Here is a 14,577-nt window from a genome sequence, read left to right as displayed (position 1 = left end):
CAGTAGCATTTTGTCTGATCCATACCTGTGCTTACCCAGTTCTCTTTTCAGTGGTAGATGGCAGAAGCGCACAAAGGTCTGAACATGTAATAACTACAGTGGGACCACTACTCTCAGCAGAGTTTGCAGGATCAGGCACCAAATCTGTGTTTAAAAAAATAAAAATAAACTGTCTCCACTCACCCTCCCTAAAAATAATACGAGAAAGAGCACTCAAACATCCTGATCAGCAGCAAACCTCACACGCTCACTCCTACATCTACACACCCAGGAAAGACAAAGACAAAAGTTAGTTTTAAAAAATAAAATCTAAGGAAAGCTCCTTTCTGCCTTGGTCTCATGCAGCAGGGAAAAGGCATTGACACAGCAGTGGTACTTCCTTTCTGAAGTTCTCTTACATACCACTTCCTCCTCACAGTCAATATTTAATTAACATGTAAGAATTGCCTGATCATATCCTTCTTTGAAACACTTGGCTTGAAGCATAACCCTCGCGTCAGTAGGAGGGCTTGCAGCAAATTAATACAAAATGAATGGGATTTTTAGTTTTCAAAAGGCAGACACGCAGGTTGGAATTTTCAGAGAGGACTATCAATGAGAGAGTTAGCCAACTAATGCTCTTAGCCAACTTTGAGAAGCCCAGCCCCAATCTATACCAAATCGGGGAGAAAAAAAATCAAGCAGTAAGAATCTGATATTTTAGTGCTCAATAGTAAAAGGCTGTGCTAAAGCTCAGGTGTGCTATCTCATACAGCAATCAAAATGTAAGTTTAAAATATTTGGTTACACGACATATTCTGTTTCTCTGATCCTTCCCTATTTCCTTTCATCTACTTAATGGCTTCCCCTTGTAACGCGTGCATATGTTTCTTCTACCTGGTTCAAAAGCTGCCTTTTATTTATTAGTTAATAATTTAAAAGATCCAAAAGGCTAGCCCCAGGTAGACTTCCTTCCAGCTTGCATAATGCATGAGCAATCCCAGGTGCATATAGGAAAGGCTTGAACTGTTACTCCTCAGTCTCCCCATAGCATTACTGCATAGCTGCTCAGCACAACATATGCTATGCTGAGTGCCCCAGAGTTTTTCCAAGTGGGCATCTATGATTTTTTCCCATTAGAAGTCCTTTGTCACTCATAGACTTTAAGGTCAGAAGGGACCATCATGATCATCTAGTCTGACCTCCTGCACATTGCAGGCATGTTTGGAGTTGTCCCTCAGTACAGACTGGGATAAAATTTTCAAAAGTGCCTAAGACACTTAGGGCTTGAGTCACAAAGAAGCGTTGGCCTTACCATTGCCATACTGAACTTTTAAGTGCCTAGAAAATCACTGGGATTCACAAAGCCTAGGCTCCCTGGACAATTAATTGGGACAGACGGGTGCCTCAGAAGGGGATTCACAAAAGCCAGCACAGAAGGAGGATCCTTGCCTAAGTTAGCCAATGGAAGATGCCAGACTGAGGGGCGTGTGCTAAACTCTGTCCCTCTCTTGGAGATAGGTGCCTAAATCTGGTACCTATCTCCACCTGGGATTCTCAGCTGCAAACCTTCTCTTGAGGTTAGGCACCTATGTGATTTTAGCAAGTGAGGGGATGAGAGGGAGATGAGGAAATGCTCCCTCATAAGTTTTAGTTTAGTGGTTAGGGTACTTCACCTGGGATGTGGGAGACCCAGGTTCAAGTCCTGGGTCTCCCACGTTGACAGGCCTAACAACTAATATCACTTAGAGCATTTTAATAGGTGTCCAATTTCTAGAGAAATAAATAGCCAATACTAGGGAAATTCACTTTTTAAATAAACAAACATGCAACACACAGTAAATTAAGCCTAACTAGTATAAAAATTTGAAAGCATGTAGATTTTTGGTATGAACTAAGGAACAGTTTCAGACCTGCAATCCTTATGTTTTATATTGTAATTGATTGAAAACTACAGTAATGTTATTTCCATTACCTTTAGGGAAGGAATTTTGAATGAAGTTAATTTATATCTAGAAGGGTCTTATAAATCCACATCATATGTATACAAATAATTTGAACTCTGGGGCTAATTTTAATATAAGTCCTGTAGGGCAATGGGTAACAGACTTTAAAATAGTGACATTTTTATGTACAGAAAAGCTATCACAGGTCAAAAACTGAATGCTACCCAACCTGGGCCTTAGGCCAGTATTCATAGATTCTAAAGCAAGAAGGGATCATTGTGATAATCTAGTCTGACTTTCTGTCTATCACAGGCCATAGAACTTCCCCATAATAATTCCTAGAGCATAGCTTTTAGCCTCCCTAGGGCTGCTTTTAACCCCTTTTCTGCCAGTGAGGGGGCAGCCTGCCCATTACACGGCTGTTTGAAGATGCTATATTTCTTGGAAAGTTATTGTAAATCCCAATGGGATGTATTAGTGAGAAAAGAGCAGATGACAAACAAAATTTGACATGTATCTTTGATTGTGTCACATGGTATCATGTGGCATATTATACAAACACACTTGGGCACACCAAGATATCTGTTAATGATCTGGCCCATAATATCATGAGCCAGATTCCCAGCTGGTGTATATATACAGTATGTGAAAGTTTTAAGTGGTTTCTATAACATAGACTTTTTTCTGAAACTATTTTTCAATTTTTTGTACCAGCTCTAATCAATACTGAGATGGTGCAATGCTTAGGGAGATTAGAGAGGCAACAAAAACAGAAAATCCAATAATAATGGGGGATATCATCATATTAACTGGGCACATGTCACCTCAGGATGAGATGTAGAGATAACATTCTAGACATCATTAATAACTGCTTCTTGGAGCAGCTGGTTCTGCAACCCACAAGGGGACAGGAAAATCTTGATTTAGTCCTAAATGGTGCACAGGATCTAGTCCAAGAGGAGATTATCGCCAAACCACTCGGTAAGAGTGACCACAATGTAATTAAATTTAACATCCTTGTAAGGGGGAAAATACCAAAGAAGCTCACCACAGTAACATTTTACTTCAGAAAGGGGGAACTACACGAAGATGAGGAAGCTAGTTAAATGGAAATAAAAAGGGACAGCCACAAGAGGGAAATGCCTGCAAGCTGCATGGAAACTTTTTTTAAAACACCATCATAGAAGTTCAAATTAAATGGGAGGCAGCAAGCAGGGGAATTGCTCCCCCCAATCAGTGGGGGCACAGAACTCCTTTGGAGCTGGGGCAGGGAGACTGAACTCCTCTGACCCCGGACCAGAGCGAGAGATGACATCTCCTCCAGCCCTGGGGCCCCAGGGGAGAGCCAGCTCCTCTGGCCGCAGAGGTGGGAGGGGGGGAGAGCCATTCTTTTTAGGTGACAGATCTGAGGAACTGTCCTTGATTGAGGTGTTAATAGAATAAGTTTTGGAACAAAGATAAATTAAATAGTAATAAGTCACCAGGACCAGATGGTATTCACCCAAGAGTTCCAAAGGAACTCAAATTTGAAATTGCAGAACTAACAACTATGGTATGTAACTTATCACTTTAATCAGCCTCTGTACCAGATGACTGGCAGATAGCTAATGTAATGTCAATTTTTTAAGAAGGCTCCAGAGGCGATCCTGGCAATTACAGACGGGTAAACCTAACTTCAGTACTAGGCAAATTGGTTGAAACTATAGTAAAGAACAGAATTTTCGGACACAAAGATGAAGATAGTATGTTGGGAAAGAGTCAACATGGCTTTTGTAAAGGTAATCATGCCTCACCAATCTATTAGAATTCTCTGAGGGGATCAACAAGCATGTGGACAAGGGAAGATCCAATGGATGTAGTGTACTGGGACTTTCAGAAAGCCTTTGACAAGGTCCCTTGCCAAAGGCTCTTAAGCAAACTAAGTAGTCATCGGATAAGAGGGAAGGTCCTCTCATGGATCAATAACTGGTTAAAAGATCGGAGACAAACGGTAGGAATAAATGGTCAGTTTTCACAATGCAGAGAGGTAAATAGCAGGGACCTCCAAATAAGTGTATTACAACCTGTGCTGTTCAACACATTCATAAATAACCTGGAAATGGGGATGAAGAGTGAGGTGGTAAAATCCGCAGATGATACAAAATTACTCAAGATAGTTAAACCCAAAAGCAGTCTCTGAAGAGTTACAGAGGGATCTCACAAAGCTGGGTGACTGTGCAACAAAATGGCAGATGAATTTGAATTCTGATAAATGCAAAGTAATGCACATTGGAAAACATAATCCCACTATATTTTCAAAATGATGGGGTCTAAATTAGCTGTTACCACTCAAGAAAGATCTTGGAGTCATTGTGGATAGTTGCCTGAAAAGATCTGCTCAATATGCAGCTGCAGTCAACAAAATTAAGAAAACGTTAAGAACCATTAGGAAAGTAATAGATAATAAGACAGAAAATATCATAATTCCTCTATATAAACCCATGGTACGCCCACACCTTGAATACTGCATACAGTTCTGGTTGCCCCATGTCAAAAATGCTATATTAGAATTGGAAAAGCTACAGGGAAAGGGAACAAAAATTAAGAGTATAGAATAGTTTCCATAGGAGGAGAGATTAAAAAGATTTGGAATGCTCAGTTCGGAAAAGAGATGACTAAGGGGGGGGATGTGATGGGGTCTATAAAATCACAAATGGTGTGGAGAAAATGAATAGGGAAGTGTTATTTACCCCTTCACATAACACAAGAACCAGGGGTTGCCCAAAACCATAGACATCAGGTTTAAAACAAACATACAGAAGTATTTCACACAATATACAGCCAACCAAGGGAACTCATTGCCTGGGGATGATGTGAAGGTCAAAACTATAACTGGGTTCAAAAAAGAGTTAGATACGTTCATGGAGGATAGGTCCATCAATAGCTATTAGCCAACAGGATCAGGGACGCAACCCTATGCTCTGGATGTCCCTACATCCCTGACTGCCGGAAGTTGGAACTGGAAGATAGGGGATAAATCTCTCGATAATTATCCTGTTTTGTTCATCCCCCGAAGCATCTGGCAGTGATCACTGTCAGAGCATAATACTGGCCTAGATGGACTATTGGTCTGGCCAGTATAGCTGTTATATAGTTTTCTACATTTTAAAGAAAAACTTCTCCCTCTCTTTTTCTTCCTTTTTCCCCCCTTTTCATCACTGAATGCAATAAAATAATGACATCCAGAGTCTGAAAAGTTAGAATGATAAAATAAAAAATGAAACGAAGGCTTTGTGTACACTAGAGAAGTTTTGCTGGCATAGCTATACTGGCAAACCCTCCTAATGTAGACATAGCATATACCAGCATCAAAATTCTTCTGCTGGCATAGTTTGCACCACTTCCTTGAGCGACATAGGCCTGTATCCACAGAAAGACCTGGACTCTATGATGCTCAGCATAGCAACACCTAACTTTTAGGTACCTAGAAAAATCACTAGAACTATACTGGGCTCCACAAACCCTGGTGAGGCACTAAGGGTCCCTATACAATGAATAGGGAGAGACAGGTGCCTGGGAATGGGATCCACGAAGGTCAGCATGCTAAGCAGGGAGCCACCTAAGCAAGCCAATGAGAGATGCTGATAAGAGAGGTGTGTGCTAAGCCCCACCCCTCTCACCGAGTTCAGTACCTATCTCTGCTTGCGATCCACAACTGGGAACCACCCTCCTGGAGTCAGGTGGCTTAGGATGTCTTTTCTTGTGAGAATGAGTTAGGTGCAGGCCTAGCTCACCACTAAGCAGTCAGGAGGAGAAGGAGAAGGCAGAGGAGCAGCACCCACTTAAGTCTATTGGTTAGGATACTCACCTCGGATGGGGGAGGGAGCCCCCACATTAAAGTCCTTCCTCTCCCTGATGAAGCAAAGGGATTTGAACAGGGATCTCCCACCCTTCAGATATGTGATCTAACCACTGGATTATGTGATATTCTGATAGGGGTCCCTTTGCATCTCTCCTATTGAGGTTGGTCAACTTTAATTCAATAATTGAATATTAATTGGGCCAGAGAAAGAACATGAATCACTCTCTTGTCCAGAAGTTAGACAGGTGGGGAAACACCTCTTTAAATCCCATCTCCTCATCAGGCAAAAGGGGGATTTGAACCAAGAGTTTCACATCCTGGACAAGTACCAGCAGTTTTGTATAGAGACAGGTGGGCCCTGAGCACACCTACAGGTTTGCACCCCTCAGGCAAGGAAGATGCTCCTCTGCCTATCTTTCCTCAGTTTGTAGATATCACTGGTGCTTAGGTGGCAGACGGGCATCAGCATGCCTAAAGTGAGGCAACTGTGCACATGCCTAGAGGCAGAAATTTAGGCACCTAGGGAACTTTCACTGCAAAAATTGGGCTGCCAATTGAGTTTAGGCACTTAAAGGGTTAGGCAGTAGCCGAGCAGGAGTTTTGTGGATCACATGCCTAAATCTGGAGGGGTGGGTGCCTAAGTATCTTTCTGGATCTTGGCCATAAGCTATACCAGCAAAAGCACTTATGTTGGTATATATGTGTCTACACTAGGGCTTATACTGTCCCAGCTATGCAGTTAAAAAAAATAGTTAAACCCCCATTTGACAGAGCTCCTCTGTAATTTTTAAAAACTGGAGTCAGGATATTGGTTTGTATAATCTATATTTTATAATATACACAGTCTACCATATACTTTATTAGTAGCTGATATCTATGCAAACAGCCATGTTCAGAATGGGTTAGCAGTTTACACGGTCATACCAAATAAAACATAATTAGGACTAACTTTGTCCCTCCTGACCCCCTGCCTAATTCAGTTTCCAAGTGTGGGATTTTATGAAGGCTCAAAGAAAGGCCAAAATTAGCTCTAACTGCATCTAATTTATCATTTAAATGGCCATCTTTTCCCAGCGAGGCTGTTTTTATAAATCTCTCTTTCAAGCTGATTTGATCTTTTTCCAACTAGGTTTTTGTTAAACACAATGTAAAATGCAATTTTAATTGGTCGTAACTTTTGTAGAAGCATATTTCAATATTTTTTATTGATGTGAAATATTTTAACTGGGAAAAAGAGGCAGAAACTTACAAAATTAGGGAGGTGGGATTCTGCAACCAATCTCTATATGCATTCGAAGCATTTAATGGTGCAGTGGTGTTCTTCTCTTTTTGAACTAAACATTTTTTTCCAAGTCACAACCAGTTCGTGTATGCTTTAGATCTAATTGTAGAGTAAGAAAACCCTCCCAAAACACTGGACCAGACCTCAGAGGCATCATTGTCTAGTGACAATAGCTTTCTATTGCTAATTGTAAAAGCAGGACGATCTCCAACAGCGAGTTGCTTGGTTGCTGAGTGATGCCTTGACAGATAACAGACAATCAATACAACATTCCAAAATTCCGAGTGAAAAAAACAAAAGACATTTAATTTAAAAACAACAACCGGGCATCCATTTAGCAATAGCCATTATGCACTGAAAACTACTCTGGGCCATATAGACTCACAATGAGTGTGCTAAGAAACAGGGAAAGAAATGTTTTTTGTACGTGAATCAGCATATGATGAAGAACTGGCCATGACACTGATTAAAATCCCAGAACCTTTCTTATCTGTGGTGGAGCACTCTAATGTTTGCATATTGGGCCTCAGCATAAAGCGGGGAGGTGTTTTGAGTCAAGCCAAAGATTAAATATTATTTTAAAGGATTTTATATTCTTGTATTTGTCAACATATTGGATTTAAACTATTTTCCACATTTCAAAGGGAAGAAATTAAGTTTTAAAGATGTCACTGCGAATTAACAGAGCAGACAGAAGCCATGTAAACAATATAAAAGAAGACAGTACAAAGATCCAATATTAATGCCATTGGAGTGCTTCCTGAACTGCAGCCAAATACATGGCCAGTAATAAGCCATAGGTGGATGCTGTATTCTTTATGAAACCAAAACATACATTAATTGTAATGGGGTTGTGCAGGAAATGCGAGATCAAGCCCCAGTGAATAGCAAATAAAGCATTGTATCACACCCCGGATGCCATGAGGTAGATCTAAGTTTGAAATAGGTACACACACACACACAATAAGACCTTTGCTCTCCCTTTAACACATCCATAATTCCCCACAGGTAACCTAACATTACACCTGATGGGTGAATTTCACCCGTGTCCCAGAAAACCAGCACAAGACCTTCCAGGCAGGCTACAGGTAGAACACCCATAAGGTTCCATTTCTGCACCTTGTATCTACCTTAGGTACTTATATGGTCCCCACTGCCATAGTACTGGAGTACCTCACAATCCTTAATGTATTCATCCCTGACTGGGATGATTTAGTTGGGGATTGGTCCTGCTTTGAGCAGAGGGTTGGACTAGATGACCTCCTGAGGTCCCTTCCAACCCTGATATTCTATGATTCTATTCATCCTCACAATACCCCTGTGAGGTAGGGAAGTGCTGTTCTCTCTGTATTACAGATGGGAAGCTGAGGTATAGCTAGATGAAGTAGTTTGCCCCAAATCACACAAGAAGAGCAGTGCATTGAACCCAGGTCTCTCAGGTCCCACATTAGTGCCCTGACCCCGAACCTTCCTTCCTTTGCCCCCTGTACTACAAATGGGAGAATCTGTGCTGGTCCCAAACAGGGTTGAGGCTGAGATGTAGAACAAGCAGTGATCCCCTCAGAGCCAAGCAACACAATTACTTGTGTAGACAAAGGGAATTGGGTGCTCCTAGTCCCTGCTAGCCCAGGATACATACATTCCCATGTCAAGTGTTCTTTTAAGTCAAATGATCTGTATTCTTCATGTACAATGCAGAGTTTTCCTAGATAATTTATTATGGAAAATGTAGAGGGATGCATTTATCAGGAAGATATTATCTGATGTGGTCACAAACTATATGAACTTTGCTTTAGCAATGTACATCAAGCTGTTAATAGCTTGGCAACCTATCTATCCTAATTCATCTTCTCATGTTTGACAGAGCACAGGAGAAGGAGGAGGAGGAGAATGCCCATATAAGTGACTTTTAAGTATCATGCAATGCCATAAAGGCCTCGCTCCTGCGTCCATTGAAGGCAATTGTAAAGCTGCCATTCACTTCAATGGTGCAGGATCAGGCACCAAAATGGGACCCTGGGATATCTGACACCAAGAATGGAAGAAGTGAAACCAATGAAATCTTTGTCCAGCTTCGGAAAGAGGAAAAACCCAGCATGCAATCACAACAGCTGGGAAAGCTTTAGAGGAAATGAGGGAGGGAGGCTGAGCAATAAACTTTCAGGGAGCTACGATGAAGGCTACATAGCACCACGATCAATTGAACATGATGAACAGTGTTGGTGCTTATATCCGTCAACCATATCTCATCAGAAAGCTTGTGGCCCGGCAAGTTTGAGAATAAATTATTAATTCCCATCTGATATGGGAGTATGGGAGAGTGCACCTTATTCTTATGGTAAGCTAAGCAAGTCATAAGGAAAGTAAGTGCAAAATCGAAATTTTTCACACTGCATCATGTCTGTCTTTTACGGAGCGGAGTCATGGAAACCTACAACATTCAGAGTCCATTGGAAAGAGTTTCTTGCAATATCAGAATTTCTAAGTACAGCAAACCAACCCAAAGCATCAAATGTGGTAAGATGATGAAGATGGAACTATTTAGGACATGCTTGAAGGAAGCCACCAACATGACTTCCTCATCAAGAGATAATATGGACACCAGCTGAAAAAGGAAAAAAGAGGGCAACCTAGAGAAACATTATGCAGAACAATAGAGAAAGAAGCCAGATCCCTCAACATGACACTCAGGCGGCTAAACAGACCAGCACAAGACCAAAATACATGTCGGCAACTAGCAGCTACCCTATGCACCTGAGTGTGCTGGAGGATAAAGAAAGAACAGATACACCTATCTACATAAGTTAAATATTGTACCCAAGGGAAACAGGAAATTACAAACAGGACAGAGCAGACTTTTTTAGATGAGATGGGCTACAATAAGTGACCTTTTGACCATGTTCAGTGGATTTTAACACTGTGCAGGAATCCATGCTAACAAAGAGAGACTTTTTTTGTGAAAACAGGTGCATTTGAGCTGGGCAACCAAATACAGAGAGATGAACAAAATGAGAATAGCAGAGAAGTTCCTCCCAGACCCCCTGTGATGGAGCTTTCATTTAGGACCAGAGGACGTTATCTGTTGCATAAGATACAGTCTGGTCCTGTGGCACCCTGTGGCTGAATGACCTGCCATCAAAAGCTAGCCTAGTGCTTTGTCATGCAAGAAAATCAGGCTCTCACAAGTCCCTCTTCATTCATATGTACAGTAAGGGCTCAGAGAGCTTGCAGGGACATGATATAAAGTTGGGGATTTTTTTTTTATTTTTAAATAAATATGTGCACTATGACATTGGAGTACCTAAATAACAGACCACAGTTGGCATCCAAAACTATTTAGCAACCTGCCTGATGCTGTAGGAAGGTAGGTCTGTAATTAAAGGGAAAAGTATGTATGTTAGCTTTACTCAGCCCACCCAAGTACAGTATCCTGCTGAGAAATTCCTAGCCTTTCTGGCTATTAGCCTGTATTTAAAAACTTCTTTTCTCACTTTTACTGTAAATGGCATGGCTAAATTAAGTGGCTTAAGAGATTTGGGGTGTGGGTGTTTAGTTTACATCTCTACACATCTATCAACAAAAAGGGAAAATGAAAAGTAGGAGTACAGGTTTATAGTTCCCTTTTACACATGGGTATTTGTGATGGGAATTCCAGCTCAATTTCATTAAACACCCAAACATTCAGACACATAGTTAAACCCCTGGAGACTGCAAAATAGACCTGAGATCTAGGTCCTGATTTTCCATTGCCCTATACCTTGTGTAGTTATTCACACCAGTATAAAGTGGGTGCAAAAAGCTAGTAAATTAGAATGACAGCATTTTATCCCCACTTTGCTTTGGTGTAAACAATGCAGTGCAATGGAGAATCTAAATGCTTGTGAAAATAGGCTTTCTTGTGGCATTTCCACTACTGATAACTTCCAGATATGCCACAAAATGCTTTGTGGTTATGGTGTATGAGTCTATGAATTGCATAGCTATATGGATGATAAGGCCGGAAGACACCCTTGTGTTCATACAGTTTGACCTCCTGTATAACATAGGCCATAGGACTTCACTGAATTAATTCCTGTTGGATCTAGACCAGGGGTAGGCAATCTATGGCACGCATGCCAAAGGCAGCACGCGAGCTGATTTTCAGTGGCACTCACACTGCCTGGCTCCTAGCCACCGGTCCGGGGTGGCTCTGCATTTTAATTTAATTTTAAATGACGCTTCTTAAACATTTTAAAAACCTTATTTACTTTACATACAACAATAGTTTAGTTATATATTATAGACTTATAGAAAGAGACCTTCTAAAAACATTAAAATGTATTACTGGCACGCAAAACCATAAATTAGAGTGAATAAATGAATAAATGAAGACTCAGCACACCACTTCTGAAAGGTTGCCGACCCCTGACCTAGAGCATATCTTTTGGGAAAAAATCCAACCTTAATTTAAAAAATTCCAGTGATTATATCACTATGACTGTGACTATGCACTGCACCTTTAAATCTACAAGGATATTGCAATCTATGGAAACTAACAGCCATTGTGTATTTAGTGAAGGCATTTATAGGATTCACACCCTGTGAGCTTGCTCTCTCTCGCTGAGAATTTACTTCAGTTCTCTCATTTTTGTTCTTTCAATCTGAAGCTATGGCTACACTTAAACTTCAAAGCGCTGCCAGCGGCGGGCTGGCGCAGCGCCGCTTTGAAGCGCGTAGTGTAGTCAGCGCCAACGCCCAGAAAAACTCTCCCAGCGCTGTCCTCCCCCTCCCCTGGAGTGGGGAATAAGCGACGGGGCGCGCGGGCGCGCGCTGGGGCGATGATTGCTGCGCTTTTGGGCGCTTTGCGCGCAGCGCTTGCAGCAGTGTTTTCACACCCTGCTGCAGCGCTGCAAATTTGTAAGTGTAGCCAAGCCCTAAGATCAAGACCATTTAGACTGAATAGTATCAGTTATCTCCTTTTCTATGGAAACAACAGGTATTATGACATTTCTGCTTCTGGAACTTGAAAGTGCAGAGTGACACTAAAATAAAAATAATGTTTTAAAAAAAATCAGCCAAATATTTCAAAATCATTTAAAAAAGGATAATGTTTTACACTCACTTTGCAGTGGTGTGAGTGACTACAGAAGGTGCTGGCCAACAGTGAAGTGACTGATTCTTGAAAAAGGCTCAGGAACAGGACCACTAGACAGGACAACACAGAAATGCATGGAAATCTAGAAATGAAAGGTGATTGCTTTTTAAGTGTTATTGCTTCTACTGCATTTTCACAAGTTTGTTCCTATTATTCTGTCCTCTGGAATGCAAATAATAAATCACCTTTTCACTGGAGAAAAGAAAAGCAAGATTATGGGGATTTTAGGTTTAACTCTTTTCCCTTTGGTAGATTCTTGGTTTTTTGTTATTATCATTTTAATCCAGAGTTTCATTATATTTTGCAACAATGTTTCAAACCAATGCTGCATAAACACCAACATTTGCCCTATCAATATGTATTTGTATTTTACATAGGCTGGAACGTTATACCAATGTTACTAATACAAACATATTTTTCTTTGAAGACCCCAAATCTGTTAATCTCATTCAATTTCTTCCAATAATTCCTGAGCTACATATGACTAAAGCTACCTGCAGTCAAAGGCTGTTAAGCATACTAAGTCCATAAATACTTGGGTTTAAGTCATGACGAGCTACTTCTAATTTGTTTTTCCAGGCTCACCAGAGAAAGATGAAGTGAGTCTGAGGTCTACAGACCATTTCCCACAAAGATAAATTACAGTACACAAAATAAATTATAAGATTCCGAGATTTGTAAGGCCAGAAGGGACTATTAGATCATCTAGTTTGACCTCCTATATAACACAGGCCATAAACCATAAATAAGGGTGTGTGAAGGGGGAGGGGGAAATTTTGCAGGATGACAAAAAAGAAAATTTCACAGCAAAAAGATAATTTTACTGGAATCATGGCAACACTTCCATCCTGGGCAAATTCATGGCAGGATGTAATTTGGTGTGGCTGTCATTTCGTATATTTCACCTGAAAAAGGTATTGCTGTGGATCAAATTCACAAATGCCTGTAAAAATACTAGAGGTGGGCTCCAGCTGCAACCTTGGACTTGGACCTGAGCTTGTTTAAAATTCAGAGGTGTTTAAAGATGAGGTCTTGCTGTCAGGTCACCTATATATGGTTTCATAAATGATTATTCTAAGTTGAATGGTGGTCATTTTGCATAGCCCTCTTTGAAAGCATAAGCAGGGGAAAGTGTAGCTCAGGAGACTGACAATGGACAACAGAGTATGTAACTTCTAGGTAGGTGGACTGAATCTAGACTGTTAAGCTCTCAGGATCAACAACCCTGGACTTTTACACCCATGCAGAGCCCCGCTGATTTGAGGGGACTCAGAATGAACTAGAGAAACTTGTTGATGAATGAGAGTCTGGAGACAGGCAATTCAGGGACTGAAAATTGTTACAGTTCAACCTGTGGAAAGGAGGTTTTTGAATAGAAAATATATTTAAAGGCCTGTAACTTTAAGAGGACTTTTGAATTTAGCAGTAGTTTGTTCTTTCTGGGGACAAGTGAATAAATTAGACTAATATGACACTGGGCAACCCAGACAAGGCTGACAAATACTGGAGTGGGTTATTTATCATAAAAGCTGCCTTATCTTATTTGTTGTTTTCATATTGTGGGTCTGTCTGTTCAGTAACATGGCTAATGAGCTAGGAAGCTACTACTTACCTTGGCTATCTTCCTTCTTTTCTGGAACTTCTTTTCTAGCCAGCAGTTGGAACTTCTTATATTTGAGTTGTTAATGTGAACCCTGACCTGAAGCCCTTGGCCTTGTGGGTAATGTAGTTTAGTGGACATTTTGTTGCAGGCATTGTTTTTGCAATTGGTTGTATTAAAGAATGTGATTTAACTATAGAGATTTTTGCACCAACGTATTTTTTGAATATACATGAAAATGGCAGCTCTGTCGCAGGTTGGCAGGCACAGTGCAATTGAAATGCAGAGACCAACTGCAGCTGGTGAAAAATTGGAAGCCCAATAAGTAAATTATGCTCTGATAATGGAAATTGTACCCCATGTCCCCTTCCTCTATTTCCCGATATATGTTATATGAGCATGTAACAAAGGTGTAAAATACAGCTTTCTCAAGCTACTCTAAAATATACCTCTTTGTATACCTACTGTGGCCGCATTGGACTAGTGATTCAGAGAGCGTTGGTTTATTTGTAAGTCATGGTCAGGGGAGGAACAACATTAGAACCTAACATTAGTACCTCTAACCAGTGCTTAAACACTGAGAGACAAGGTATGTGTGTGTGTGTGTGTGTGCAGCAAAAGTATGCCTATTTCCTTGGTTTAAACTATTGCTGAGTACTAATTAGTGTCAGTCTAATGGTGGGGGTTTTTTTTTAGCTAGCCTGAGACCAATTAAATCCCCCATGGTCTTCCTATTTTCTCTCTTCTCCTCCTTATTTGTCCTGATTTTGCTCTATACCCAATAGATAATGAAAA

The 14,577-nt window shown here is 40.8% G+C and overlaps 1 long non-coding RNA gene across 3 annotated transcripts in view; it reads right to left on the bottom strand.

Moving 5' to 3' along the window:
• The window catches only part of LOC120401577, a 72,425-nt gene extending 58,558 nt beyond the window's left edge, over positions 1-13,867 (bottom strand). For 2 of the 3 annotated variants that reach the window (XR_005596560.1, XR_005596559.1), the window contains exons 1-2: positions 13,795-13,851; positions 12,150-12,264 (exon numbers count right to left, since the gene is read on the bottom strand). This is a non-coding gene — a long non-coding RNA (uncharacterized LOC120401577). Of the gene's footprint in view, positions 1-12,149; positions 12,265-13,794 lie in introns of all 3 variants that reach the window. The other variant, XR_005596561.1, reaches the window with a different exon arrangement.
• Between the last annotated feature and the right edge of the window lie 710 nt (positions 13,868-14,577).

The sequence above is a fragment of the Mauremys reevesii genome, linkage group 3, assembly GCF_016161935.1.
Source record: "Mauremys reevesii isolate NIE-2019 linkage group 3, ASM1616193v1, whole genome shotgun sequence".
Classification (NCBI taxonomy): domain Eukaryota; kingdom Metazoa; phylum Chordata; order Testudines; family Geoemydidae; genus Mauremys; species Mauremys reevesii.
Note: the sequence above shows the minus strand (reverse complement) of the source record. Positions and strands in the feature narration are given on the sequence as shown.